We start from the raw sequence: 8,548 nt of genomic DNA on the forward strand, positions 1-8,548 counted from the left end.
ATAGAATGTGCACTGTCCAATTTAAGGTCTATCATTCACACCGTGGTCTGTGAGACTGGTGTTCCCTAAAGTTGTACAATGGGGAAAAAAGCACTTTCCTTTCCTTTTCTTTCTGCTCCCATTGCCTAAGATCTGATCAACACTTCTACCCGGGAATAGAGTCAGCCCGGTCTGAAGGAGGGCAATACTGGCACCCGATTCACACCTTGCCCCCACCCATCCAGGCTTCACAGAGTCCTTTACCAAAAAGGTGTGTCTTAGCATGTCACCCCTCTGCTTCACACCCTCCACTGGCTCCCATGGTCTTCAAGATAAAACTCAAACCCCCTCGCCAGGGTTAGAAGACATAAAAGGCTTAGCACGATCTGGCCCCTGCCCTTCCTTCTTCAACTGCAAACTATACCTACACAACCACCACAGGCAAGCTTAGATTCCCGCCACGTGAGGTTCTCAGAGCCTCCCACACCACTGCTCACCATCTTGGCAGGTGACAGTTCTTCTTCCTACACCTAGACCCCCGGCCGCCCTCTGTCCCACCTCTGCCCCTTGCTCCATGGTTCATCTACTCCTCTGCATCCCCCAAGGCCCAGCTCACACATCACCTCCTCCAGGCTGTACTCCCTGACCAGGCTTGCCTGAGTCCCTGTGACCCCGACTGGAGTCTAGGTTGACTGCTTCACTACCGGGCCTCTTAGGACCCAAACCGGTGCTCAATAAACCATGCTCTGTTGCGTGCCAGAAAGGGTCTTCCAGGCCCCACTCCTCAGCAGATGACTGAGGAACCTACTGCTGCAACTCTTCCCCCGGGGAGAATCTCTTCGCGGTACCACCACCCCAGGCAGCGCTGGCACCATCTGAAATCTCACCAGCTCAAGCCTGGTCTCTGCCCTGCCTCTGAGCCAGCCCTTCCCTTCACCCCTCTACTCCTACCCCATAGTCTGCACCCCCACTTCACCCCTCCCCGCCACACCAAACAGCAACTCCAGGTGGGGAGCCAAATCCCTGTCATCCTGCAGAGTCACCACCCGCTCCTTGGAAGGTAAAGGGACCCATGTCCTGCCCTGGCCTCTCTCTCCTCCCGAGCTTCCTGACTTCTCAGTGCACTTGTGCTCTCTTGCAGAGTCCTTCCTTTTTTTTTTTTTTTTAATTTTTTTTAATGTTTTATTAATTTCTGAGAGAGAGAGGCAAAGTGAGCAGGGGAGGGTCAGAGAGAGAGGGAGACACAGAATCTGAAACAGGCTCCAGGCTCCGAGCTGGCAGTCAGCACATAGCCCGACGCGGGGCTTGAACCCACAAACCGTGAGATCATGACCTGAGCCGAGGTTGGATGCTTAACCGACTGAGCCACCCAGGTGCCCCTTGCAGAATCCTTCCTGCTCTGTTCAAATGGTGAGAGGGCGAATGCACTGAATGAAGTTCAAGGCCTCGCATTTCCTCCAAACACTCTTCCGTGTCCTCAGTACTGACACCCTTTGCCTCTTGATGAAGCCCACTGGCTCATACTCCCAGAGGCAGCAGACCTTCTTACCCCCAGGAGCAGTCCCTCCTAGAAGAAGCTGAGCAGGGCCGACAGTAGCTCCAGGCTCATCCAAGTGTCCCATTCAGTCTGTTCCTAACTGAGCCTTCGGGGTGGGGACCCTGACACAGGGGTCAGCAGCGGGAAGAATGGATGTGGACCAAGAGCCTCGAATGGCTTCCCAGGGTCCTGCAATAATTCCAGTGATGCTATTTTTTCTAACTGAGACTTGGGAAGTGGCTCAGTGAGCTCCAGAGACAGCCTTGAACTCTAGCACTGAGAGGGGTGCTAGGAACCACTCAGTGCCAGGCTGCAAGGGGGCTCCTCTCTGCTCCTCTCTGCCCAAGATGCCTCACACAGGGACAGCATATCAGCCATTTTGGGGAGAGCAGGTGGTAAGGAGGGGGCCTGGAAGGCTACATCAACCATGGTTAAGTGCTTTATGCACTGGGCTTCTATATACATAACTACTGTTGCTGAGCGCTTACTGTATGCTAAGAACCGTTCTGAGAGCTTTCTCTTTTACCTTAAAAATTTTTTGTTATATTTAATTTCGAGAGAGAAAGAGAGAGCGTGAATAGGGGAGGGGCAGAGAGAGAGGGAGACAGGGGATCCGAAGTGGGCTCGAACCCACAAACAGTGAGATCATGACTGGAGTCAAAGTTGGACATTCAACCAACTGAGCCCCCCAGGTGTCCATGTTCTGAGATCTCTCTGTCTCTTCTCTGGTGATTTCCTCCAGCCAGGCCCCTGTGGAAGGAGTTATTATGAACCTCACCCAACAGATAAAGACACTGAGGCTCAGAGCAGCTGGTACACGAGAGTGCTGGAATTCTCCGTCAGGCTCTCACATCCCAGCTTCCATGCTCTTACCCACCAGGCCCCATTGCACAAGCTCAGGGCTGCAGAAAGACTCTGCGGCTACTAATCTTTCCAGGAAGTGCTAATCAAAACCGTAATAAGAGACCACTTTCCACCTGTTAGGATGCCTATGATCAAAAATAAAAACAGAAATTGGGGCACCTGGGTGGCTCATGCAGTTGAGCCTCTGACTTTGGCTCAGGTTATGATCTCACAGTTCATGAGTTGGAGCCCTGCATCAGACTCTGTGCTGACAGCTCAGAGCCTGGAAGCTGCTTCAGATTCTTTGTCTCCCTCTCTCTCTCCCCTTCCCCCATTTGCACTCTGTGTCTCTCTCTCTCATAAATTGTGAGCAGGGGAGGGTCAGAGAGAGAGGGAGACACAGATTCTGAAACAGGCTCCAGGCTCTGAGCTAGCTGTCAGCACATAGCCCGACGCAGGGCTTGAACCCACGAACCATGAGATCATGACCTGAACCGAAGTCGGATGCTTAAAATACGTCATAAGCCCCTCCCAGCATTGTGAGGATGTGGAGACTTTGGAACCCTTGTGCACCGCAGGTGACAATGCGACATGGTCCAGCCACTATGGAAAACAATATGGCAGCTCCTCAAAAAAGTAAACACAGCATCACCATTTGGTCCAGCGGTGCCCCTTCCAGGAACACGCTCAAGAGAATGGAAAGCAGAGACTCACAGAGACACGTGTGCACCCACGCCCACAGCAGCATTATTCATACAGCCAGAAGGTAGAAGCAACCTAAGTATTTGTGGATGGATGAATGGATAAACAAACTGTGGTATGTCCATACAATGGCATATTATTCAACCCGAAGGAGGAAAGAAATTCTGGGACGTGCTACAACATGGATGAACCTTGAAGGCGTCAAGCACAGTGAAATAAGCCAGACACAAAAGGACAATTACTGTACGATCCCACTTACATGAGGTAACTCACAGAGACAGAAGGTAGAATGGCAGCTGCCAGGGGCTTGGGGAGGGGAAATGCTGAGTCAATGTCAAGTGGGTACAGAATTTCAGCTTTGCAAGATGAAAAGGGTTGGAGAGGGATGGTGGTGAGGGCTGCACAACATTGTGAATGTAGCTAATGTCACAGAACTGTACACTTAAAAACGCTTAAGATGGAGGGGCGTCTGAGTGGCCCAGTTGGTTAAATGTCCAGATGTTGGTTTCAGCTCAGGTCATGATCTCACGGTCTGTGAGCTCGAGCCCCGCATCTGGCTCCCAGTACAGAGCCTACTTGGGATTCTCTCTCTCCACCTCCCTTGCTCACTCTCTGCTTCACTCTTAAAATAAATAAATAAGCTTTAAAAATTTAAAAAAAAAAACAGTTAAGAGGGTAAATTTTATGTTCTATATTTTGCTGTAATGAAAAAGTAAATAAGTTAAAATGCTATAAGTTTATGTTATATAAACTTATATAACATATAGTTTAATGTTATATATATGTTATGTTATGTTATATTATATAACATTACATGTTATATATACGTTATATAACATTAAGTTTTATGTTATATAAATTTTGCCAAAATTTCTTCAACACCATGGTCTCCATTCTTTCGTCAAAAACCTCGGGGCCCAGAGAGCAGAAGCCACCTGCCGGTGGCTGGCCTTCCCATCTCCGCCTTCCCTCATGGCTGTCCTGCTCGCTCTCTCTTTGGCTGTGGCCATGCGTCCTCGAGAGGGACTGCTGGGGCACAGGCTCACTGTCCGGTTCTGCTCCTTCTGTCTTTCTCTTTTTTTCTCCCTCCGCTGCTCAAGACCAACCTGCCTCCTCCATACGTTTAGGCCAAAAGATGGTACCTGGGCTGAAAAGCTTGTGAAAAGGCTTAGTGAAGACAGATCGAGCTGTGAGGATGTGCAGGGGTGACTGCTAGCACCCCTGCTTTGCAGCATTGCTCTCAGAAATAATCTCTGTCATCCACTGGCCACCCCTTTCAGTCAGGTCTTTCTTGTTTCTGGAAGCAATCTGTGTCCTCTCTGGCTCTCTGGCGCCATCTAGTGTTGTCTTCACAAAGGTTTTTGTGTTTTAGTCTCTAAAAGCGTTTTTAAAGAACAAAATAGTTCTCAAAGTTTTATTGCACGCATTTCTACAATACTCTATAATGCTATAATAATAATATAATATTCATAATATTCTAGAAGGAAATCAACTTTACCCATTGTTCTAGCACCGAGTGGCCAAGGATGTTTTCCCCGACACACTGATAACTATTTCAAAGATAATCTGAAGGGTAGACGTTGGCTTTATCCATCTGGCCCTTAGTATTGCCTTTGATAGAAAAACTACCTGTGAGATAAAAACGAAGGAAGATAATATAAAAACAGGGAGGGGGGACAAAACGTAAGAGACTCTTAAATACAGAGAACAAACTGAGGGTTGCTGGAGGGTCTGTGGCTGGGAGGATGGGCTAAGTGGGGGAGGGGCATTAAGGAAGACACTTGTTGCGATGAGCACTGGGTGTTATATGTAGGGGATGAATCACTGGGATCCACTCCCGAAATCACTGTTGCACTATACACTGACTTGGATGCTCATTAAAAATAAATAAATAATTAATTAATTTTTAAAAATAGAAATGAAGAAAGATATGACTTGTGTTTAAAGTTTGTTTTGTTTTGTTTTTCTAGGAGAGAGAGAGAGACAGCGTGAGCAGGGGAGGGTCAGAGAGAGAGGGAGATACAGACTCTGAAATAGGCTCCAGGCTCTGAGCTGGCAGTCAGCACAAAGCCCGACGTGGGGCTGGAACCCACGAACCGCGAGATCATGACCTAAGCGAAAGCCGGACGCTTAACCAAGCCACCCAGGCGCCTCTGTGTTTAAAGTTTTATCTGAGCCGGAAGAGGAACAGTGTAGGTAAAATATGCCATAAGCCCCCGTCAGTTATCAGTTCAACAACTGAAAGTGGGCACAACCTAACAGTGACAAGTGGAATTGCCTTCTTTTTTATTTAAGTTTATTTATTTATTTTTGAGAGAGAGACAGAGAGAGAGCAGGGGAGGGGCAGACTGAGAGGGAGACAGAGAATCCCAAGCAGGCACCACACTGTCAGCACAGAGCCCAACGTGGCGCTTGATCTCACGAACCGCGAGATCATGACCTGAGCTGAAATCAAGAGTCATGTGCTGAACCCACTGAGCCATCCAGGTGCCCCTAGAACTGCCTTCTTAACGAAACACAAATGTAGTCCAGGGAGACCCCACAATGCCAGTGACTGAATCAACACTTACAGATCTACTGGTCTTTGGGGCGGGGTATGTTGCTAAAACTAAAACTAAAACTGCTATCGCAAAGAGCAGAGAGAGGCAACAATTTGCACACGATTGTTTAGAGGTATTAATCACTGGTTAATGTAGTAAATGGAGCTCCAGCACAAGGCTTCACCAGGCCTTTCTTATTCTTGTGGAATTGCAAGTTGCTTTCAGCGAGTTACACAGAAGAAAAAAAGGGAGGAAGGAAGGAAGGGAGGGAAGGAGGGAGGGAGGTAGAAAGACAGAAAGACAGAAAGAGATGAAGGAAGAAAGCAAGCCACCTTGGTGTTATAATCCCATCTCACGTTATCAATGTCACGGAGAGGCCTTTAAAACATCCGCTCTGCTCAGAGGAGGCCTCAAGCTCAAGCTAGACTTTCAGGACTCAGACAGGGGCTTTGTTCTTGAGATCCAGCCCCCATCTCCACTGACCCACTCCACATAGAGCCTACAGAGTTCAAACAAACAGCAAAGCAGGAGGACCCGGGGGAAGGGAAGGAAGCAGGGCCCTTCCACATTTCCGGTCTAGCCATCTGCCGGAAGCTTAACTGACAAAAGCAAATCCCTACAACTTGAAACAGAGGGAAAATCTCAAAAGGAAAACACAACGCTTCCCCAGTGAGAAGGCAGGTGGGTGGAGGCCTCGGGTTTTGTTTTTTTTTTCTTTAAATACATGTAACATTTACCCAAAATGCATGAGGTGTCATCCCCGCAGTAAAATAAGTCAGGCTTCGAGGTCAGAGAGCCCTGGGTTTCAAGCTTGCCTGTGACTTCAGACAGCTTGAGCAGAAGCTCTGGGCCCCTGGGTCCCCATCTCGACATCGAGACTAATAATACCTGCCTCAATGGATTGAAATGAGGACAGGTGACACATCCCTAGGATAGAGCCTGGCCCAAGCAGGTGTTCAGTAGGTGCCATCTTGATGATGATGATGACAATGAAGAGCATGATGACCATGATGATGATGGCAACCCCACTGTTCCACTCCCTCTGGACCACAATCCTTCCTGTCTTCTAACTGGCAGTCACATTCACTTAGTACCTGTAGCTAACATCCATTGAGCACTTACTATGTGCAAGATGCTGTCCAATAAATTATTTCACTTAATTTGCAGGGCACCCAGAGATAGCTGCAGCTAACACCCCACTTTATAGGCAAGGAAACAGGTTCAAAGAGGTTGGTAATATATTAGTCAGGGTAGGCCAACTGCTATCACAAAAAACCCAAACCCTCAGTGACTTAACACACTCCAAGCCCACCTCTTCCCAATGTCCCTGCTGGCAGAGGCATGAAATGAAGGACTCACTGTAGCAGCCATTCAGGAACCCAGGCTCCTTCTGTATTGTGACTCCCCCACCTCCTACACTGAGTTGCCACTTGATCCTCTGCATCAGGATAGAAAGCAAGGAGAGAGCAAGTATGGCTTTTGTCCCCTTAACCCAGTGTGACACACACCACTTCTGCTAAAACCAGTCTCTCAGCCACAGCTTGTTGCAAGGGGTTGGGGCAGAGCCTACTGGTGCTCCCAGGAAGACGAGAAGAGAAACAGATACTAGTGAACACTTGTTTCTATCACAATGAACTTGCCTGAGATCACCCGACCAGTAAGAATGGAACTGAACTATGAACCCAGGCTCTCAGCTCCTAATCACTGAGCTACACTGTCATCTGGGGAACCATGGAGGTTTCAAAACAGAGCTCCCAAATCCTTTCCCATTCCTCCAATCAAGATGTAGGGTCAATGCCAAATCGGGGTTCCGTTAGTCCTTGACTAACGAATACAGCAAAAATGACGCTACGACCACATCCAGGCTCTTAAGACATTGGCACATTTCCACTTGGTATCTCTTGGGATTCCCACTCTTGGAATCCAGCTGCCCTGTTGTGAGAAAGCCCAAGCTAGTCTATATAAAGAGATTACATGGATTTGTTCCAGCTAACATCCAGGGAGAGGTCCCATCCATCACCTAGAATCACCCACCGGTTGTGTGAGTGAAGACCCTTCCAGATGATTCCAACCAACGGTCAAGTCATCCCCAGCTTTTGAGTCTTCCTAGCTGATGCCCCAGACATCACAGAGCAGAGACAATCCATATGGCTGTGCCCAGTCTGAACGTCTGACCCACAGAATCTATGAGCATAAGAAAATGGTTGATTGATGCCACTACGCTTTGGGGGTGGTTTGTTATACAGCAGTAAAATGAGGAAGAGGAATTTACTTAAGACCCTATTGGGGCACCTGGGTGGCTCATTCAGTTAAGCGTCCGACTCTTGACCTCAGCTCAGTCTTGATCTCAGGGTCCTGAGTCCAAGGCACACATTGGGCTGTGCACTGGGAATGAAGCCTACTTAAGAAAAATAAGTAAGACCCAATTACTTCTGGGGAGAAAAGCTTCCAGAATCTCTTTATACCACCCTTTTTATTGTTATCCTTGTGCTATTTGATCTTTTTCCTGACAATAAAAATTTCCCACAATGAAACTTTATGTCTTTTACCAGCAGGAAAAGAAATGTGTAACGATGCACCCTCTGCTGATCACTAAATCCCGCTGACCTCTGTGACCTTGCCCCTTAACTTCCCAGGAAATGAGACTCCTTGGGACATGGTAAAGCTGGGTGGCTACACAGATCCTAAAGGTCCCTGATGCTGATTCCAGGAAGGAACAAGCTGGTGGCACTGGCCACCACCTCTAACTGTTCTCTTTGAAGCACTAAGCCAGTTTCTTTGAGGATGAGCAGGGACCTGGGTCAGCCCCACCTGCACATGTGAGAATAACACCAGGGAGGGGACTGGGATTATGAGCAAAACAGACTAAACATGGTTTGTGAAAATGTTGCCGAGGAGGCCAGGGTGCTGCCTGCCTTTGGACAGTGGCTCATGCTGCCTCCCCTAC

Source organism: Hyaena hyaena, unplaced genomic scaffold (assembly GCF_003009895.1).
Source record: "Hyaena hyaena isolate Hyena2069 unplaced genomic scaffold, ASM300989v1 scaffold_702, whole genome shotgun sequence".
In the NCBI taxonomy this organism is placed as follows: Eukaryota; Metazoa; Chordata; class Mammalia; order Carnivora; family Hyaenidae; genus Hyaena; species Hyaena hyaena.